This window comes from Teleopsis dalmanni, chromosome X (genome assembly GCF_002237135.1).
Source record: "Teleopsis dalmanni isolate 2A chromosome X, ASM223713v2, whole genome shotgun sequence".
NCBI classification, from domain to species: Eukaryota; Metazoa; Arthropoda; class Insecta; order Diptera; family Diopsidae; genus Teleopsis; species Teleopsis dalmanni.
In genome coordinates this window covers 36,335,643-36,355,254 of record NC_051848.1, presented here as the reverse complement: position 1 = coordinate 36,355,254, position 19,612 = coordinate 36,335,643, and the positions used below count along the sequence as shown (strand labels likewise).

Sequence of the window (19,612 nt, the reverse complement as noted above, 5' to 3'; positions counted from 1 at the left end):
AATACCAATTTTAAGATACTAAAAAATGTACATTAAAGTGACAACTGACATCAAAAATAATTCGCTATCACTGTTGTCTTAGCCATAAAATATTGTCCATATACAAAAATATGATACGCAGAAGGTACTAAAATATCTTAACTTTAATTTATTTAATTTAATTCATTTATTTTTTGTAGTAGTATTATACATAGTATATACTTGAACATATTTCCTTAGTAAAAAAAAAAATCTCTCATTAAACTCTCTTAATATATTTACAATAAATAGGTGGACAAACACCTGGTCAATTTTACAGTTCAGCTATTAGCTAGAAGAATCCAAGTAATATGCTTAAAAAGTGCGTCAATATCTATCTATCTATCTGTATGCTCATATCTCATATCATAGTTTGAATCCAACAATAGCCTAATGCAATAATATTACATTTTAATTGCTTACGAATATATTTACGAATATGTACAGAAGCACACAAGTGCTTCATTCTAGCACATTCCTTTTTATCGTCTACTGATGCAATTTATTGCAACAATTTTTAGTTTGTATAAAAATTTAGTTCTTCATGTTCTTCATAGTGTGTACCGGTTACCATATGTGTTTGATTAACCCTCTAATTTGTGCCCCATTGTTGCACTCCATTCCATGTTATGCTCTCACCACACCACACACGCATAATTTTGCGGTTCAGTAAATCAGTAGCGCTACTTACTGACTTGTGTTTCGGATTTTTTTATTATTTTGTTTAGTTTTTTACCTGTTTTAAAATGTTGCATCTGTGTTTAATTTATATGCTGTCTACATAAATGGGGTTACCATTGTAAATTTGTAAAGCGTGCTAATATGGAACCGGTATATGGATATGCTTGTAATACAAATTTAAGTCAGCCATCTTGAAAAAAGCAAAGGGCCTGTTAATAACAATCGTGATAGAATTTATGATGTTTTTGATTTAAAAATATAACATGATTTGATAATATATATTATTTTTGTAAGGCCATGGGGTGTATAGAAACCCACATAGAGAAATTTACACGAGTTGAAGACAATCATGGATATTTTCTATAATTGTCCAGCTTTGGCAAACAAAAGGAGCAGAGTCTTGGGGAAATACTTTTATGATAGTGTATCGGTACAGCTCATTCATTTTACATGAAAAATTTACATAAAGCTCCATATAAAAAAATATTCTACAAAATTTGGACATAGTGGAAAAATCTGACACTGTAAATACTGACACTTGGCTTAAGGACAAATGATTTATTACATTACATAAGCTCAATAGGGTAGTTCTAATCTTGTTAATTCATGGGGACTTTTACAAGTACGGTTTTTAAAAAACATATAATTACTGATCATGCAAACAACTTAAACTTGCTTTTATTTTTATCTATATTAATTAGATATTATATTAATAATTAATTATAATTAATAATAATTAATAATTTCATGTTCTATGACAAAAAATCTAGTTCGCACAGAAAAATGGACTAATAGTGAAGAAAATTTCAAATCCAAAAAAACAAAATTTTAAATCCAGAAAATTCATGGGCTGACTATATAGCAATTTCGTTTATCACCAAAATTCTGGAACACCGGTATGATCAATCCAATAGTTCACTTTATTAAAATTGTTAACTATTTTTCAAAAAAATTTGATATAACTATATAAATATAAATATGGATTTATCATTGGGATATATTCTCTTACATTTATATTCCGCGTTATCGCGAAAATGTTTAAAATCCTTAGAGATAGAACAGATCTTTAATTTCTCCTAAGATATCTATCACACATTTATGTAAAGATTTAATTTTATTGCATATTTCTAAAAACAAATAGTTGTGTATCCTACAGCCAGTCTACTAACCTTTATATAAAATCTATTAATTGTAGTTTTGTAAGTTATATTTCATTTGATAAACACATTTGCTTAAAGCTCTAATTTTATCTGATACTTTTAAAAACCAATAAATTTATGTAGAGTTTTGTAAAATATTTTTTATTTAACAATCACTTAATTTACTTAATGGTCTAATATTATTTGATACTTCTAAAAATCATTGAACTACAACAATTTGTATGGAGTTTAATGCCAGTCTAAGTAATCTAAATTTATTCTATACATTATATTTTTAAAATGCCTTTTTGTAAGATATATTTTATTGGTCTATCGCAAATTTGTGTTAAGGAAAGGTCAACGTTTATCTGATACTTCTAAAAACCAATAGATTTATATGGGGATTATACCCAGCTTGAGTAATCTAACCTTAAGCTATATAGTACATACTATTTTTTAAATATAGCTTTAGTAAATATAGTCTAACTATAGATAAACTAGTTAAATCTAATTAGTTAATTGTTTTTGTTAGTTGTAATACTTTTTTTTATTAGGTCTAGATCTAACATGCCTAAAGAGCATTTTATATTAATGAGTCTGTATTAAAATCAGTGAATAGATCAAGAAAAATCAAAGTAAACCATAATTAAAAATCATAATCATGGAAAATAATTACAAATTTGTTAAAGTTAGTAATCCGTTAATATGACTAAGCATTTTCAATGAATTAAATGAACTATTAAAAGCGCCACCTTTACTAAATTCCGCCACCTCCGTTTGACGTCATTATGTATAGAACAATTATAAAAAATGTTGTAAAATATTTTGATATATAGCCAGTCCCAGTTCAATATTCATAGTATACTATAGTATACTACCCTCAAACGATCCTTAAAAGTTTTCATTATGTACACATGAAATACATTTATTGTTCATTAAATTTATATAATAATATATTCAGTGTGGCAATGTGATTTCCTATTTGGGAGTTAATCTATGGTGAGAGTAAATTAATTTTTTGGAACACACGTGCTGCTGCCTCACCAACTAAAACACAATTAATTTTTAGTAAACTTTTTGGAATATATAATTTTTTTTGCTTTTGTCAAAAAAAAAAAAAATGAATAATATTATTTGCAATGTATTTCACACAAAAAAAAAAAAATAAGTTGTTATCGTGTTTAAACTTACTTAAGTTTTGCGTGAAAAAAAAGTTATTTTGCAACAAAAATAAAAAAAAAAAAAAAAGAGAAGTCAGCTTAACATAAAATTAACCCTCTACACTCACTCCTTTTAACTATACACAGAAAAATTATAATAAAAAGGTCACACACCTTGAGTTCGAGGCTTTTTTCTTGTGTATTTTTTAATTTTACTAATGCGAACTGGCGTTTTCGCGTTAGCTTTCAGTAAATTTGCTTTCCTTAGCTGTTTGCTGATTACACACTCCTTTCGCAGTCTGCTAAAACCCTTTTAACCTTTGCCAGTAAGTGCAGAAAAAGACGAAAACTGGAAAGCAAAAGGTAAACTTCACAAAAATATCCTTACGATTTATAGTTCCTTTAATATTTGGTGTCATTTTAATCGCGTGTCAAGTTTATTCCCTTTTAAGAATTATATTTTCTCTTATTTTAATCCTTTAAACAATTATCGATCGTTTAGTTGGACGAACGTCAAAAAGTTGCAGATGTCTGTCGGCGATAAAATATGAGCACTCCAGTAAAATATATTAAACTCAAGTCAAGAATTGATAACTTAATAAATCGAATCAAAATACTTATTTATCGATTATTCACTACTCACTACTCATTTGCAAAACTGTCAAAAACTGTCACTTGGAAAAATTTTATAGGTTCGAAAAGATAGGGAAAGTTAAATTAAATGAAAGTGTATCAAAAATTTTACTAACTCGAAACTAGCATTGTAGATGACGATATTATATTTGAATATCACTTCAAAATTGGCGACATTTTCAAATTTTTAGGATTTTATGTCAACTGCATCAATGACTACTTAATTGACGTCTAGAATACCTTTAAATATCTCTGTTGCATATATAGCAAGATTGTCTAGTTTTATAAGGCCAATAGTTTCTTTTTCTGGACCCAAAAAAATCAGATTTGCATAATATAAAACGTCTAGAACAAATTTTAGTTTTATTGGGCCTATAGGTTTTTATTTTAGAATATTTGTTCTAGACGTTTAATATTATGCAAACCTGATTTTTTTGGGTCCAGAAAAAGAAACTATTGGCCTTATAAAACTAAACAATCTTGCTGTATATGCAACATCTAGAACAACGTCTAGAACAAATTTTAGTTTTATTGGGCCTATAGGTTTTTATTTAAGAATATTTGTTCTAGACGTTTTATATTATGCAAACCTGATTTTTTTGGTTCCAGAAAAAGAAACTATTGGTCTAATAAAACTAAACAATATTGCTGTATATGCAACAGAGATATTTAAAGTTATGACTTGTCTATATTAAGCTTGAAAGACTAAGTTGGACATACCCAATACGTCGTTAAAGCCTAAAACTCAATAGTGACCTACATTCACTACAGTAAATCTGTAGGAAGAAGACGTGCTAAACGACCTAAAACTCCATGACCTGCGAAAGCTAAGTATTCTTAATTAAAAATGTGAAGAATAATAAAAGGGGAACAGTATTGTTTAAAAGACTAAATCAAAGCTTTAGCTATAACCCCAAGTAGCCAGAACGACGGAGCTACTAATACTGAACAGAAAAAACATTCGACTTGTCACAGAGTTTCTCACTGGACATTGTTGAGTTCAAAAACATCTATCGACTCTTGGTATTAGAAGGAACAATAGCTGTACACTTTGTCACAAAGAAGAGAAAAACATTTTGTGTCACTGTAATAATCTTGTCAGATTCAAACTTCGGTACTCATCGATTGCTTATTCACTTATAGCGGAAATAGGCAATATCTCTCTAAGGGACGTAATAGTATTTTTGATTGCTACACACCTCTGGAATTAAAGTGGGTTTATTGCAATAAACCTCAAAGGATGTAGTGACATATTGACATAGTTTCCAACCCTTTTAAAATCTATCTATCTAATCTAACTCCAAGTATAATGATAATAATGATGACAAGGAATCTGTAGAAAATTTTCATCAAGCGGACAACTGAGATTAGTTAGTTGCAAATTTCAATAAAAAATTGTCATTGTGATGCATCCTGATTGATATACATTAGATCGTTAGATATTTAACGAACTGAAAACCAAAAAAAAAAATCGATATATTTGCAGCAGCAAAAACCGGAGTTAAACGGAATACAATATATCGGTTTACTATAGTTTATTATTGTGCAGTTTGGTAACTATTCATACAAGTGTATTTTTAATATTTAATAAATAAGAGTTTATAGTTTAAAAACAGTTTTTATTTATCAGTATTTAAATTTTTTTTTAATGTACTTGTATATGTACCAGAACTTTGACTGAAAACAGTTCTATAGGTATACGTTTTTCTTCTCTGATCATTTGTTACAAACATGCAAGTCAGTTTATATCTTCGTAAAAAAGTCTTATTTGCTATGAGTTCTGCTTAGATATTATTTTGGATACTTACTATATATATTTTTGACGTCTACCATTCTAGGTCGTATCAACTTTTCTAAAATCCCCAAACGTTGAGGGAGCTTTATAACACATATAAACTGTTATATTTTTATAACACTATCGCAATTTAATTTTAAAGTCAATTAGGGGATGGATCTCATAGAGTATGAAAACTTGATTAAGTTATTGATCAATTTACATTCCTGATATCTGCTCCATGATTGATCACTTCATTACCTTTTTTTTTTTGTTTTTTTTTGTATAACATACTGACATATGTATTCCATTTAAATTTATTGTTAAAATTTCTAAATTAATGCACCCCTATAATAATCCAATTTTTTGTTTGCCCCCACCATAACACATCTTTAGCTTACAATTCCCAATCTCAATCCCTTTCCCAATCGCAATCGCAATCCCATTTCGATTTTGATTTGATTGCATAAATTTTATATCGGTTTTACTGTTTACGACTTTGCTCACGTAATACTACACCGGCAGGTGTTTTCATCAATATTTTTCGCAATTACTTATTTACTTTTACTTGGTCTTGTTTACTTCTGCCGATGGCTACGTTTCTGAGTTGTCAATAAAATGTATCTGTGTCATAAAAAGGCCATTGCATGCATTTAACCCCGTCAAATTCAATTTTGAAAATTAAATTTACACAAGAACTCTCTCGCTGCACGTCATTCGTTCTCGATATTTAATGGCAGCAATTGACATTTATTGTTGACATTTTCATATAATTTACTTGCTTTCAAAATAGTTCTTTTTATTGAGAAATTATTTCAATAGTTTTATTAAGTAATAACAGAAAGTATTTTAATCTAATAAGGTAATTTGTCTTATTGAGAGCATTAAAATCATTAATTTAAATGCTTATCTGTTCTAAATCTACAATAGTATAAAGTTATGCACAATGAAATTTGTTCTAAATTTTCCAATACATTACAAAAGTAGATAGATAGTATCTATCTACTATCTTAGCATTGTATTTATAGAAAAAAAAAGTAATAAAATGTTTAGTGTTCAATCAATATTACACTGATCTGATCTGAGAATAAATACTTCGATTGTATATTTTCTTGTATACAATAGTAATTACAAATTAATTATAATTAATTTTAAACTTTCATAAATCACACAAAATCATGTTTATATTTGTATGTCATAATTAAAATATATACACTACATACAATCCTGTTAAATATATACTTCATAAGAAATTTTCTACTCAAGTATCGAAAATTAGAAGAAAAAAAAATTGAAGCAGCTGCTGTTTGTTGCTAAGAAAGTGGCTTGAGAAAGATTTAAATGAAAATTTCTTTAAAAAAAATATATATCATTACAAATACTTTAGCCGCTGTTAAGAAAAATAACTGAAAGAAAAGATACTTGGTTTTTTTTTTTTGCTTTTCAAGTACAGAAAATATTATGAACAAAAAAATTGTATTCATAGCACAACTGAACACATGACTGATGCACAGCGCCCTCCTTATGAAACAAGTGGTGCTTAACATACACCTAAGCTACACATATCTGCCTGAAGAAATCTAATCACAATATATATGCAGATACAATTTTAGAAGCACATACCCAAGAATTATATAAACAATATCATGAAATTATTATGGAAAATGCTTTACTTGTTTTTGTTGTTATTGTTTTTCAATATATATATATATATGGTTGTCTGAAGTATCTGTTAAATAAACATCGAATTAGTACAACTTTTGCTTTTGTAATTTTAAAAGACTTTCACTGGTTCCCACTTTTTAAATTTCCGGGCTCATTTTTTACATACGCAACAGAGTACACACATAATTTGCAAGTGACAACTATTAAGAGTTTATTACGATTTTATATATACTATTTATATATATACTATTTATATATATACTATTTATATATATACTATATTTAGTTTTTAATATACTTATAAACACAAAAATGCTTTTTATTGTAATTTAAGTTAAAATAATTAATTATTGTAATATAAATAATTTTAAAAATTTTTTTATACTCTTTATACCCACACTTCATCGAGGATTTTAACAGCACATTCAAAGTACTCTAAATAAGCTGTTAATAAGCGCTGTCCTTGTACAGTTAATTTTTTTTTATAATATTTTCATGTCATTGTAAGTAAGCGCGTTTTTTTTTTTTTTTGTCAGTAGGTGGAAAGCATCGAAAGCCACAGTGTGAGACTTGAACCCACTAAAACCACCTCTTAGGAATGAATGGAGAAGATTCCCACAACAATGTGGGAACTTCATTCCAGTAATCAGGGGGGAGAGATAGACTTTATACCTAGTGAGTCAGAAAGCAAGGGCATTAAGAAGAATTAAGAAGAAAGGATAATAATGAAGATGGTGAGGTTACAGCTAGTTAGCGGTGGTGATATAATTTGTGACCAGGGTCAAGAAAGCCGCGGTTCACACTCGCTATGCTCAGAGCGTTTTATATGCGCTTCATATCATCACTAATAGTATACATTACTAAGTATGTCCATTACTAGGCAATCGGTGCTAGTTTAAAATACATCTAAAAATTCTTAGGCAAAATAAGTAAGAAGCAATTGTTATTTTTAATAGTTTTTTGCATTTAGAGCAGCAAATCTCTTCAAAGTAATGTATTTGCAAGAAGACCCGTTCTTTAAAGCATCAAATAAATCTGTTCGATCTGATTAAATACATATTTATACAGAAAGCAATTCTTGCCTAAGTAGTAGATTGGCAAGGATAATGATCCATCATTCAATACTACATCATGTGATACTACGTCAATAGAACTTTTCTCTTCAACATTATTTTCTTATTGATAAAAGAATCCGGCATTTTTTTGGAGTGTGTTCAAAATATAATATTTTTGAGAGCTATGTAAAAATATATATATATTTTAATATATTTTCAAAATATTTTTAGAATTTTTTTTTTTAATAAAACAAAATTTTTAATGATTTTAATTTGAACAATATTTGCCACAACAAGCCTGGGCATGGTTTTACAAATTATATCATACGTTATTTATTCATAGAAAAATATGAATTAATTGATTACCAATTATTGAATTAAGAACAAGTTATATATAAATAGTTTACAAATAATTATAGCACATTAGTACTATTAAATTCCAGATGTTATAGGTTTTGATTCACATTATCTCTTCAAAATTATATTAAAACATATATTATTGTCACCTAATTGAATGTTGAGCATTGCTTTTATAGTAATTATTAACTATATTTATGTAATTACATTGAAGTGCTACAAGCAAGCATTAAAAAACTTTTTGTTTTTTTTTTTAGATGTATTTGTATTATTTGTCAGAGATAATTACGTTTCTTTTTCTTTGCTATTGAAGGATAATTGGTCAGAAATAATTAAAGTCAGAAATTATTCACATTATTATTCTTCTTCTTGAACCATTGTTATTTCTTATTTCGTGATATCTCTATCTGAAGTGATGCAGTCAAACTTTCATAACTCGAATTTTCTTTTATTCGAACAAAATAGAGTGCAATAGGGTTTAGAGAACAAATTACATGGAATTAAAAAAAAAATTTTTAAATCGACGTCTCCATAAGTCAAACCTTATATATAGACCTTGTCTTGTATTTTTTAAACCTTGTCCAATTTATTTAAAAACTTTGTATTTAAGCCGTAATATAGTTGAAAGTATAATTTTCTCAAAAATTAAGTTCCTTATAACATAAAAAAAACAGAATATTATATAAATATAAATATTTTAATATATTTAGTACCAAAATCTCTTCATTAACCAATTTTATCCGAATAACTATAAGAATCTGGAGTTTGATAACAATGCGTTCTCTGCAAATCCATGTTTAATTCGTTATGCATTTACATTCTAAGTATATAAAATCATTAAAAATCATGCCATACAAAACATGACGATATACATACATACATACATACACGATATAAATTTATAAATTCCAAACAATTTTTCATTAGTAATTTTCTTGCATCATGCATCTGCATTGGCAATACATCATCCATGCGTTTCCACAAATCTACAACATATGTTGTCTCTGAAGAAAATTCTTCTACAACATTTTCATGTTATCTACATATTTTCTTATTTTCTTCATTTCTTTTAAAATAACAAATAATCTCAGTTTTCATTTTTCACCTTAACTGCTGTCACCTGAAACTGGCCGCTTCCACTATTCCACATCAGTCTCAATGGCATGCACTTTCATTTCCTATTTATTATCTCATTTCAAATACACTTTATATCCGTATATCTATGAAGAAATGTATCTATTCTTTGAAAGGTGCAATTTGTTGATTCTGTTATTTTTATATTATTCTTATTTTTTGTTATTGTTTTTCAATGTATTGTTTTTTGCTTCCAACAAAATTTAAATCCGCTTCCCATTTTCCACAGCTTAGCATCGAACCATCATCCAACCATCTTAGGTAAAAGAAAAAAATAAAATTTTGAATCCTGATTAAGTGGCTTATTATTTTTTTTTATATATCTCTCTTTTTTTTTTTTTTTGGGTACACGAAAATACTACGGCCAGTGCTGCTGTCATTGCGGGTATTAGAATAGTTTTTGTATAGAACCATTCAAACACCTTGTGTGTAACTTGATTGTTTTCTGTATGTTTGCTCGAATTTCGTCCATCAACACGGTTTGCATTTCAATCCATTTGTTGTTGATTGGACACACTGGTTGACTATGCACTACAGAGCTTGCCTTTTCTTGATTAGGTCAATTTTATGTGCCCATGTGTGCAATACGGCAGGCTATTAACAATGTAAGGGTAACCATTTGTAGCAATCCAAGTCCAAGTTATACTCTAATAGGTTTTTATAATGAGCAACATGTAGTTCTTTTTAATGCTAAGTTAGACTTGGCTGTGATTGGCCTTTATATAGTAAATGTTCTGGACATTCCACCGTTTTTATCTGACCTGTAATGAATGATTTTGAATTGCAAACAAACATTTTTAATTTTTATGCCATTTTGCATTTTATTATTATTAATTAAAGTTTTTAAACATATAAAATATTTACACAAAAATTTAAAATGGAATATCTATTTATTATATTTTTCCACATTCGATACAAACACTTGCAAACGTAATTTGCTACAACAACTATGTTGTTTTGTGAAGAAGTTCGTCTGTGTGAATTATTAAAAATTTTTATTTATTTTATATTTGCAACATAAATATTTGTGTAACATATTACTTGTATGTCAACAAAGAAGTAAGTCTTCTTAGTAAAATAAAAGATCTCAGTATCTGATTTAATTAGTTTATGATGTTGAGAAGTCAAGTCTTCTCTAACTAGTGAAGATGTTTTCAATATCTGATCCAAGTATTTTGGTACATGATGTTGAGATTTTTGTCATGAATACCTGTTACTTTGATTTAATTTGTTTTTTTTTTTATTTAAATTACTAGGGTTTTATAAGGGTTTACTAGGGTTTTTAAGAAAATAATATCTAATACTCAAAATAGGGATTAATTTAAAAATTTTTAAATGGTTAAAATTTATACCATTAAATAAATACATTATATATAGGGAGGCCAAGATTCATACTGAACTGTAGTGCTAAATAAGAAGAAATAAATACATTAATTTATATATAACAATATATTGATAATATATTTAAAAATACATTTTTTATCAACAATATAATCATATATAAAAAACATAATAATAACAATAATAATTAATTATTATACAATAACTAAATAATAATATTACGGTAAATAAATTAATTTAAAAAAATTAATTATTGTGAAAAAAATATTGAGATGTATACAAATATTTATATAACTTGAGATTATAGTATTTATTTATATTTTTTTTATTATCATTTTAGGTAAGCATCAGATTCAAGACTGATATATACAAACTAAATTTGGAACTATATTATTCGAATAAAATTTTCGCAGTTGTAAGTAATTTATGTATAATTTTTGTTTGCATGTTTGTCTTTTAAAGATTTATTTATATATATTTATTTATGTATATTACTTTTATTTTTATTATGTGTGAATATTTTTTTAATATATGTAACTTATATTAAATTTGTATAAAAATTTCAACTAATTTTATCTATTTTTCATGATTATGTATTTTTCAATATTATGTACTTTTCATGAATATGTATTCATAAGTGATATGTAATTGTAATGTAATATATAATTTATAATATATACAGGGTAATTCACATGATCCTATGTATATCTGTATATAGAACGCTATATTTTTATATATGAAACTGAATTACATTCAATCACTATAAATAAAATGTTGTAAAATTATTCAATATTTCGAAATCATTTGGAAGTTTCGAACTGGCATCGGGGAAGTCATTGGGGACGATGACTCCTGAGTTGTTTATCTGGCTGAGAAATGAATCGAATGCAGATAAATCTACGTAATCCATTCGTTCATTTCCGAATCATGTTTTTTTTGAGCACATCAATACAATGCTAAGCTTGATCTGAAAAAAAGTCCTTACCGAGAAGCCAATTGTGGTTGTTAGTGGTTAAAATGGTTACTATACTATGGTGAAGTGCTTGCTTGCCTACAGCTTTCTTTAAAAACCTTTTCGCGTTGGATTTTCGTAATATATGTATATAATGCCGGTAACATCAACGAAGAGTGACAATCGATAGTCACTACATTGAAGTACATCTTGTTCCAAATATTTGAATGTCGAAGTTTTTATATTATCTATTTATCTATTTAGTTTGTTAATGAAATACTCAATTCGTATTTTTTTACCTTATAAAGAATGGTATTTGGCAATATGTATATGGCGACCCTGTCATCACAAAAGCTACTTTGCTCTCTCAAGCTTTATAGTTTTTTATATTTATTTAGTTATTTATTTTTTTAGTTATTTATTTTTTCTTTCGTTTTAAATAACAGTGAATTATTGTCTTATTAAAAACTTTCCAAGTTTCAGTTTAAGCCAGCGACCGTTTTTCTTCCACTGCAGTGAGTAAAAGGTCAAATTTTCGAGAATCAGCTTACGGAACCTCTTTTGTCTTAGAAGAAGTTTATCACGATAGTATGTAGTAAGTCCATCACTTTTATTATAATGTGTTATATTTCAAAATTTGAACTATTTCTTTACCTATAAATGTTTAAGGGTTCTAATAATAGTGACGCTTATTTTTCTACATATAGAATATGATATATTATATATATCATAATATTATATTGAATTTATATGACGGATAAATTTTTTTGTAAAAAAACTGGGCTGCTAATGTTGCCGTTTGTAAATAATAAAATAGGTTTTTAACTTGAAAATTATGGTACTTTATACTTGGGTGACTCTCTATATCAATGTTAGTAAAGTGAATGAATGTTTTTGGCTACAATCGAAAAACTTCTCATGTATTCCAAATTTCAATATCTATTAACATTTCATATATATTTATACGTTTTTTTATATCGTCTGGTATCGAATAATCGATTTTAATTTGCGATTAAGCGATGTATTTTTTTTTGTATCGTGAGATATTGATTAATTGATCTTAATTTACGTTTAAGCGTTAGATCAGCATTAGTTCGTCATGTTAGTAATATTCAATTTAAAAATGAATTTTAGTAGTTATATTTTGTTTATGTATGGTAAAGCATTATATTGGGACGTTATTTTTTTTTTTGTATCATAAAGTATCAATTAATCGATCTTAATTTAAGATTAAGCGTTATTTGTGTATTAGTTCTTCTTGCTGGTATATATTCGATTTAAAAATGAATTTTAGTTGGTTTATGAGAAATATAATCTAATCATATATGGTATAGCATTATATTTGGACTTAATTTTTTTTTTTTGTGTCATCAGATATCGATTAATTGAAATTAATTTTTACCGCTACTATCTACTCAATTTACATATAATTTTGATTTGGTTTATGATAAATATAATCCAAAAATATACTATATATCATTACATTAGAACTTAATTTTGTTTTTTTTTTAGCGCCAGTTATCGATTAATTGATTCTTATTTAAGATTGAACGCCTTTTGTCTACTAATTTTTACCGCTAGTATTTATTCAATTTGCATATATTTTTCACTTGGCTTATGAGAGTAAATATAACCCAAAGCACATAAATTGAATCAAATAAGACTAACCGCAATAGCACATGCTAACTGTCGGTATTATTATAGTTATTATAATGATTATCGTCATTGGAATTATCATCATCACAGTAGTGTGTTATTCTTTTAAACGCTTCGCTTCGGTTCTTGCCAGTGCAAAATCTTTCATAAACAAGTCGGGCGTATATAAAATTTGTACTACCGCTTTTTTGAACTATGTTTTCCTGGTAATCAACTTAATAAAAACAAAACAAAAATAAAAATAAAAATAAAAATTGTAGAGGAATAAATAAACGTAACTTGTATCTACAACAAATAAAAAAAAAATATAGAAAAGAAGAAACAGAAGAAATATGATTTCTTTCTTCTCCATATAATATAGTTGGCTACGATCATATGTGCAGGTGTAGAATACCCGCAGAAATGTATCTGAGGAATACTGCAACTTCATTCAAAGTAAAAGAACGTTATGTGCACAATAAATACGAATACTAGATACAAAGTTTTTACTTAAGTGAATAACAATTACAATAACAATAACAATAACAACTAAAGCGAAAAGTTAAAATGCTTGAAATGCCAAACAAAACATCTGAAGTCGCTTCAGGCTGGATGAATTGGATTGTTGCAACAAAGTTGCAAGTGTAAATCAAGTTGAAATATTTTTGCTATTGCAGTTAACAAAATTGTTCGTTCTTACCTACTGCAGTACATTTAATATCAATTAAAGAGTAGGAAACAAAAAAAAACACCTGTATTTCATAAAACACATTTCGATTTTAAATATTATGATCATAGTAATTATTTTGAACCGAACATGGAGTTGATCAGAAGTTGAAACTGAACTTATGTTTCCTAAATGCAGTGCTAAAGTGCAACATCTGAATATAAAACCCAATACGGCATACCCAAATGAACATGGTTCTTTATCATATTTTTCTGCAATAGATAGCAGTAGTCAGCAGTCCATGACTACACATTATAATAAAATAAGATTTACTAGCATGAGCCATAAGCTACGTACTTTTACAATTGTTAATGGTGGAGTGCGTAGGTATGCAATTCGTTCCTCACTGAAATATTTATGAACTTACTATGTAGAAAAGGTTCAAACATTAGTTCATATATTTCAACATTCGTACAACAGTTTCAATTTATGCAGTCAAGAATAGATTTTATGAATTTATGGCTGTATATGTGATATATTGAGATCTTTCAAGATAATCAAAATATACTCTTTTGCTGAATGTATTTCCATTGATAATAATATTAAATTTATTGGATGAGTTCTCTCTAAAGCATAAATACTGCTCATATTTTAGTAAACCTATTTTATATTTTCTTACTTTTATTCACATAAATAAAATTTTTTTAAATTCTAATGCTTTTATAAATTATTTTTATACTCTTCATACTAGATGATATAGTATAGATTTTAATCTACAAACTCAGAGTTGTAGATATAATATAGATTTACCACTTTATTCCAAAGACCTAAAAGTAATAACAGTAGATTGAAAATGTAAAAGAGCTATGTTAATGAGGAAGACTGTGTTGTCATCAGGGAATCTGTGTTGTCGGTCACGGAATGGCAATTTGCTGAACAACTTACTGAACGTCGTAATGCTTGAGAAATGTCTTCAATTGCAAAAAGGACTAATATATATTCATAGAAAATTTATGTATATAAAAGTGTTATAAATTAATGAATGCTAATAGAGCATACTTTTTTGCTACTACAGAAGCTGAAAAGGAAGGATCCTGAAATTCGAAGAAAGATTCTAAAGGAAAATAAAGAATATAGAATTGGATTGCATATGGGAATTGAGAATTTGACGGGTTGTGAAAATGTTGTTCATTTTATTTTTAAATAGTTTCAAAAAAATACATTCTTTAGAAATATCCGAAGTTTAAGAGTGCATTTTTATAAAAAATAAAATAAATAGGGCGACTATATCTGGAATGATGTGAAGACGTTGTGCGGGAATTAGAAAATGGTTTAAAATTGGAGAAAATTTTTCGAGTGCAAGACTTATATGGAGACATATTGTTATGCCGTCCAATGTTATTAAAACGCAACCGTAACTGTAGAAACATATAATGTACAAGAAGATTGAAGACAAGATGATTCTTCCGCTTTACTTGATGAAACACGAATTAGTGTTTAAAGTACCTTTATTCAATAGTGTCTATGACTGCATGGATGATCTACTGTAATAAGAACTGCGTTGAATTCTGATAATAAATCATTCAAATGACTTTATAGAAATCAGAAGAATATATATTGCATTTGATTTCGGGGAGAGGTCAATTTTGAATTATTGTGCGTATCCCCGTAAAATGATAGAATTTCAATATGTTACTGCTGTTTAAAATACAGTGCGTCAAATAATAAGGAAGAAGAGGAAGGATCACTTTAAAATTTCAGAGAATATTAATATTCAATGATATGATGAGAATATTCAATGATATGCAAATTTTTTTTTTATGGCTTAAGTTTTCAATTTGTAAATTCTGCTTAATTATTTTGCCGATGTAATGGCTTTCGATTTCTCTGTGTCAGAATTCCATAAATTATCGACCAACTTTTTAATTCTATCTTAACTATATAGAAATTAAATATTATAAATCTTTAATTTATGTTAACAATAATGCTTTTTTGATATCAATACTTTCTAGTACATTTAATTAAAAGAAATAAATATAATGATATTTATGTAGCGTAAAAGGTTTACCTTGATTTCTTGAATTAAACAAAATAAATTTATCAAGAAATGTTAACATTTTAATACGATTTCCATTGTTTCGTTGTAATTCTTTAAAGTCATATATATTCCACTTTTTCTTAGAATCGCAACAACGGCAGAGCACATTTCGTACACATATCAGCCATATTGTCAAAACAATGCTACAATTACTTTACATTAGTCTCTGAAGTACCTTATTGTTAACATTTGTCCAGAGTAGGCATCACTTAAACTCAACTTGAAGATACTGCAGTGGTACTGGCAGTGCAAGTGGATACATTGGAGCCAACCACAACAGTTAAGAACGTCACTTGCATACTGCATACTGCATAGTGCATATTACATACACTCGCTTATATGTCGACGATGCATTCCATTGCAATGTTTCGCGGTTAATGATCGTGCGTTAAATGTAACAACGCCGGAACAACAACAACAACAACAACAAAAACAATAGAAATAGTAGTAGCAGCAAGTAGCTGAAAAACAATTCAGTATTACCAATAATAAACAACAACAAAAAAGTATATATAGTGTAGTAGAAAATGTTGTATTATGCGCTGATGCATGACAAAAGCAGGTTCAAACATTCTCTTAGCCCATGTAAATACATAAAATATACAAACATCATCAACAACAACAACATCAACATCAACAACAATAAAATAATGAAACAAAAACCAAAAACACATTTGGATGATCAACATCAACGGCGGAATACTCGTCACAACAACAACAGCAAGAACAACAACAACAATAATAATAAATATTATATATATGAGTACCTATCTTCAGATACAGTATGTGTAGTAAATAATTTAAAGTCCATATGGTATTTTAATACAAACATACAATAAAAATGCAATTGTTTGTCTTTAAAAACAGACACAACAACGAACGTTGCAGGTTCACTAAAGTTAATCGATCATGACGGTTTTGCTAAGTGAGCTATACGAGTGTTTGCAGTTATGATGTCAGCTTGAAACTTGGCTTATAGAAATATTAAGACTTAAATGAGGGAATGAATTAGTGTCTTGAACACTAAAACATTACGAGATGACCTCTTGTATTTGCGAATGTTATTATTGTTGATATTATTATTATTATCATTTATTATTATCATTGTTATTATTATACCTTGAAGTAATACTTACATCATATCGTGGTATGACAAGATCTTAAGGAATGACGGGGAGTGATTTTATTCCTTGCGAGTCGGGCTTGCGAGTCACTTTCTAGGTCGTCAGATTGTGTTCAGTGCGTAGGCATTATAATCCTGTAAAACTGTAATACATTGCCATTTATAAGATCTATAGCGTTATTCCTGAAAGTAATTTTCTAAGTTAACTTGGACATATGTAGTCTTTTGAGAAACTTAATAATGTCTCTTGGTTTTAGATTACAACCCACCCAATTCAATGAAAGTTGAATGTAGATACTGGACTCGTTTTCGGGTACAAGCAAAACACTTTAAGAGATGTAAACTATTGACTTTTGGTTTTAACATAGATTGCAGACCTCGTTCAATACAATAAAAAATAATGATAGCATTAGACTCGTTCCTGGGTAATCGCTCAGGTGTAGATAACTATTTTTGGCTGCCTTTATGGCAACGAATATATTAAAACATAGTTTATTTTTGGTTTATATATTTCCCATTGTTTTTATGGGCTTGAGGGGGTCTTACTAATAATCAAGATATTACTAACATCGCTCTTTAGTACATCATTTCAACTGAACCACTAATGACATTTAGAAATTTAAAAGGAAATAATATTTAAATACAACATCATATAGTTGTTTGATTCCTTCACGCTTAATACGTTTATAGCAACCTCTTTTTGGTTGTTTGGTTTTGATTTATACATTCTCTGTTGACGTTATTGGTTTGTGGGGGGCTCTACTTATATTCTTGATATATATATTCTATATATTCGGTCTTCTTAGATTACCATTTTTACTTATTTACTTATTACATCTAAACATTTAAAAGGGGATAAATATATATATATATATGCTATATATGTATTCTATATATATATGCTATTATATATTCTATATATATATGCTATATAAATATTCTATACATATATGCTATATATATATTCTATATATGCTATATATATATTCTATATATATATGCTATATATATATTCTATATATATATGCTATATATATATTCTATATATATATGCTATATATATTCTATATATATATGCTATATATATATTCTATATATATATTCTATATATTCGGTCTTCTCAGATCACCATTTTTACTTATTTACTTATTACATCTAAACATTTAAAAGGTGATATATATATCATCTGTTCTTTAATTCATTCCTGCTTAACCTATGTATAGGTACCTCTTTTTGGTTGTACTTGTGGTGGTAATAGTTACTAAAACGTGGATTATTTTTGTTTATATATATTCCTATTGACGTTGTCGGCTTGTGGGGCCGGACCATACTAAGAATGAAGACATTATTAGCATCGTTCTTTAGATTATAATTTCTACAGAGCGTTGAATGTTTGTACGTTTTCCGGCTAAAAGGCGGGTTAATTTGTTTCAAAAGTTAAAAAAAAAAATGGGATGTTCGTTCGGAAAGTTTTTACTATTATTAGAATATATATGTATATAAAAACTATTTTCGTTTTAATTGTGCTATTAATTGTGATTAATTAGGAATTTGTATGAAAATTGGTTTGCTTAATTTTGACAATAAAATTTCAAGGCGAAACAAATTGAATTATGAATTTTATTTAATTTTATTTTAATACTGAGAAAATGTGAAAAGAAGCATAAATATTTTTGAAAAAGTGTTACATTTTAAGTCAGCATGAAATGCGTTTGTTTGCATTATTCTTACCCTATGGTAAGGCCACCACCTTGCATTGTTCCTGCTTATCCTTCAAAGTATTCCTGCTTGAGCAGGTATTCATTCCTAAATAGAATAAAGAAATTGCTGTTCACTCACTTACTCACTAACTAGAACGTGCTTATTTTATTAAATAACAATTTATGTGCTCTGGAGGGTATATCCTGATGACAAACTGGTTCAATGCATCCATATGTTACTTCGTATCAACAGTGGTAGTGAAAAGGAACAGTAAATTTTTCGCTTTGTGTTTCCTACAGGGACTATCTGAAGACAAAAAAAAAAAAAAAAAAACTATCTGAAGAATAAAAAACTGAAAGGTAGCCGTCGTAGTCTGTGTGTGGTGTGTGGTCATTTCGGGTAACGTTTGCGTGTCAACACTACATGGCAAAAATTTTATCTTTTACTTTTGTCTGGCACATCTATGAGCAAGAGCAAAA

General features: G+C 27.8%; 1 protein-coding gene across 4 annotated transcripts in view; it reads left to right on the top strand.

Annotated features, from left to right (window-relative positions):
• Nucleotides 1–19,612, top strand: part of LOC119688031 (protein Star) — an 81,751-nt gene that overhangs the window by 27,012 nt on the left and 35,127 nt on the right. Inside the window, exon 1 of one of the 4 annotated variants that reach the window (XM_038102651.1) lies at nucleotides 11,329–11,372. The exons of 2 other annotated variants lie outside the window; for them this stretch is intronic. The gene's annotated coding sequence lies outside the window, so the exon portion shown is untranslated. Of the gene's footprint in view, nucleotides 1–11,328; nucleotides 11,373–12,437; nucleotides 12,505–19,612 lie in introns of those variants that run through there. One more of the 4 variants, XM_038102650.1, reaches the window with a different exon arrangement.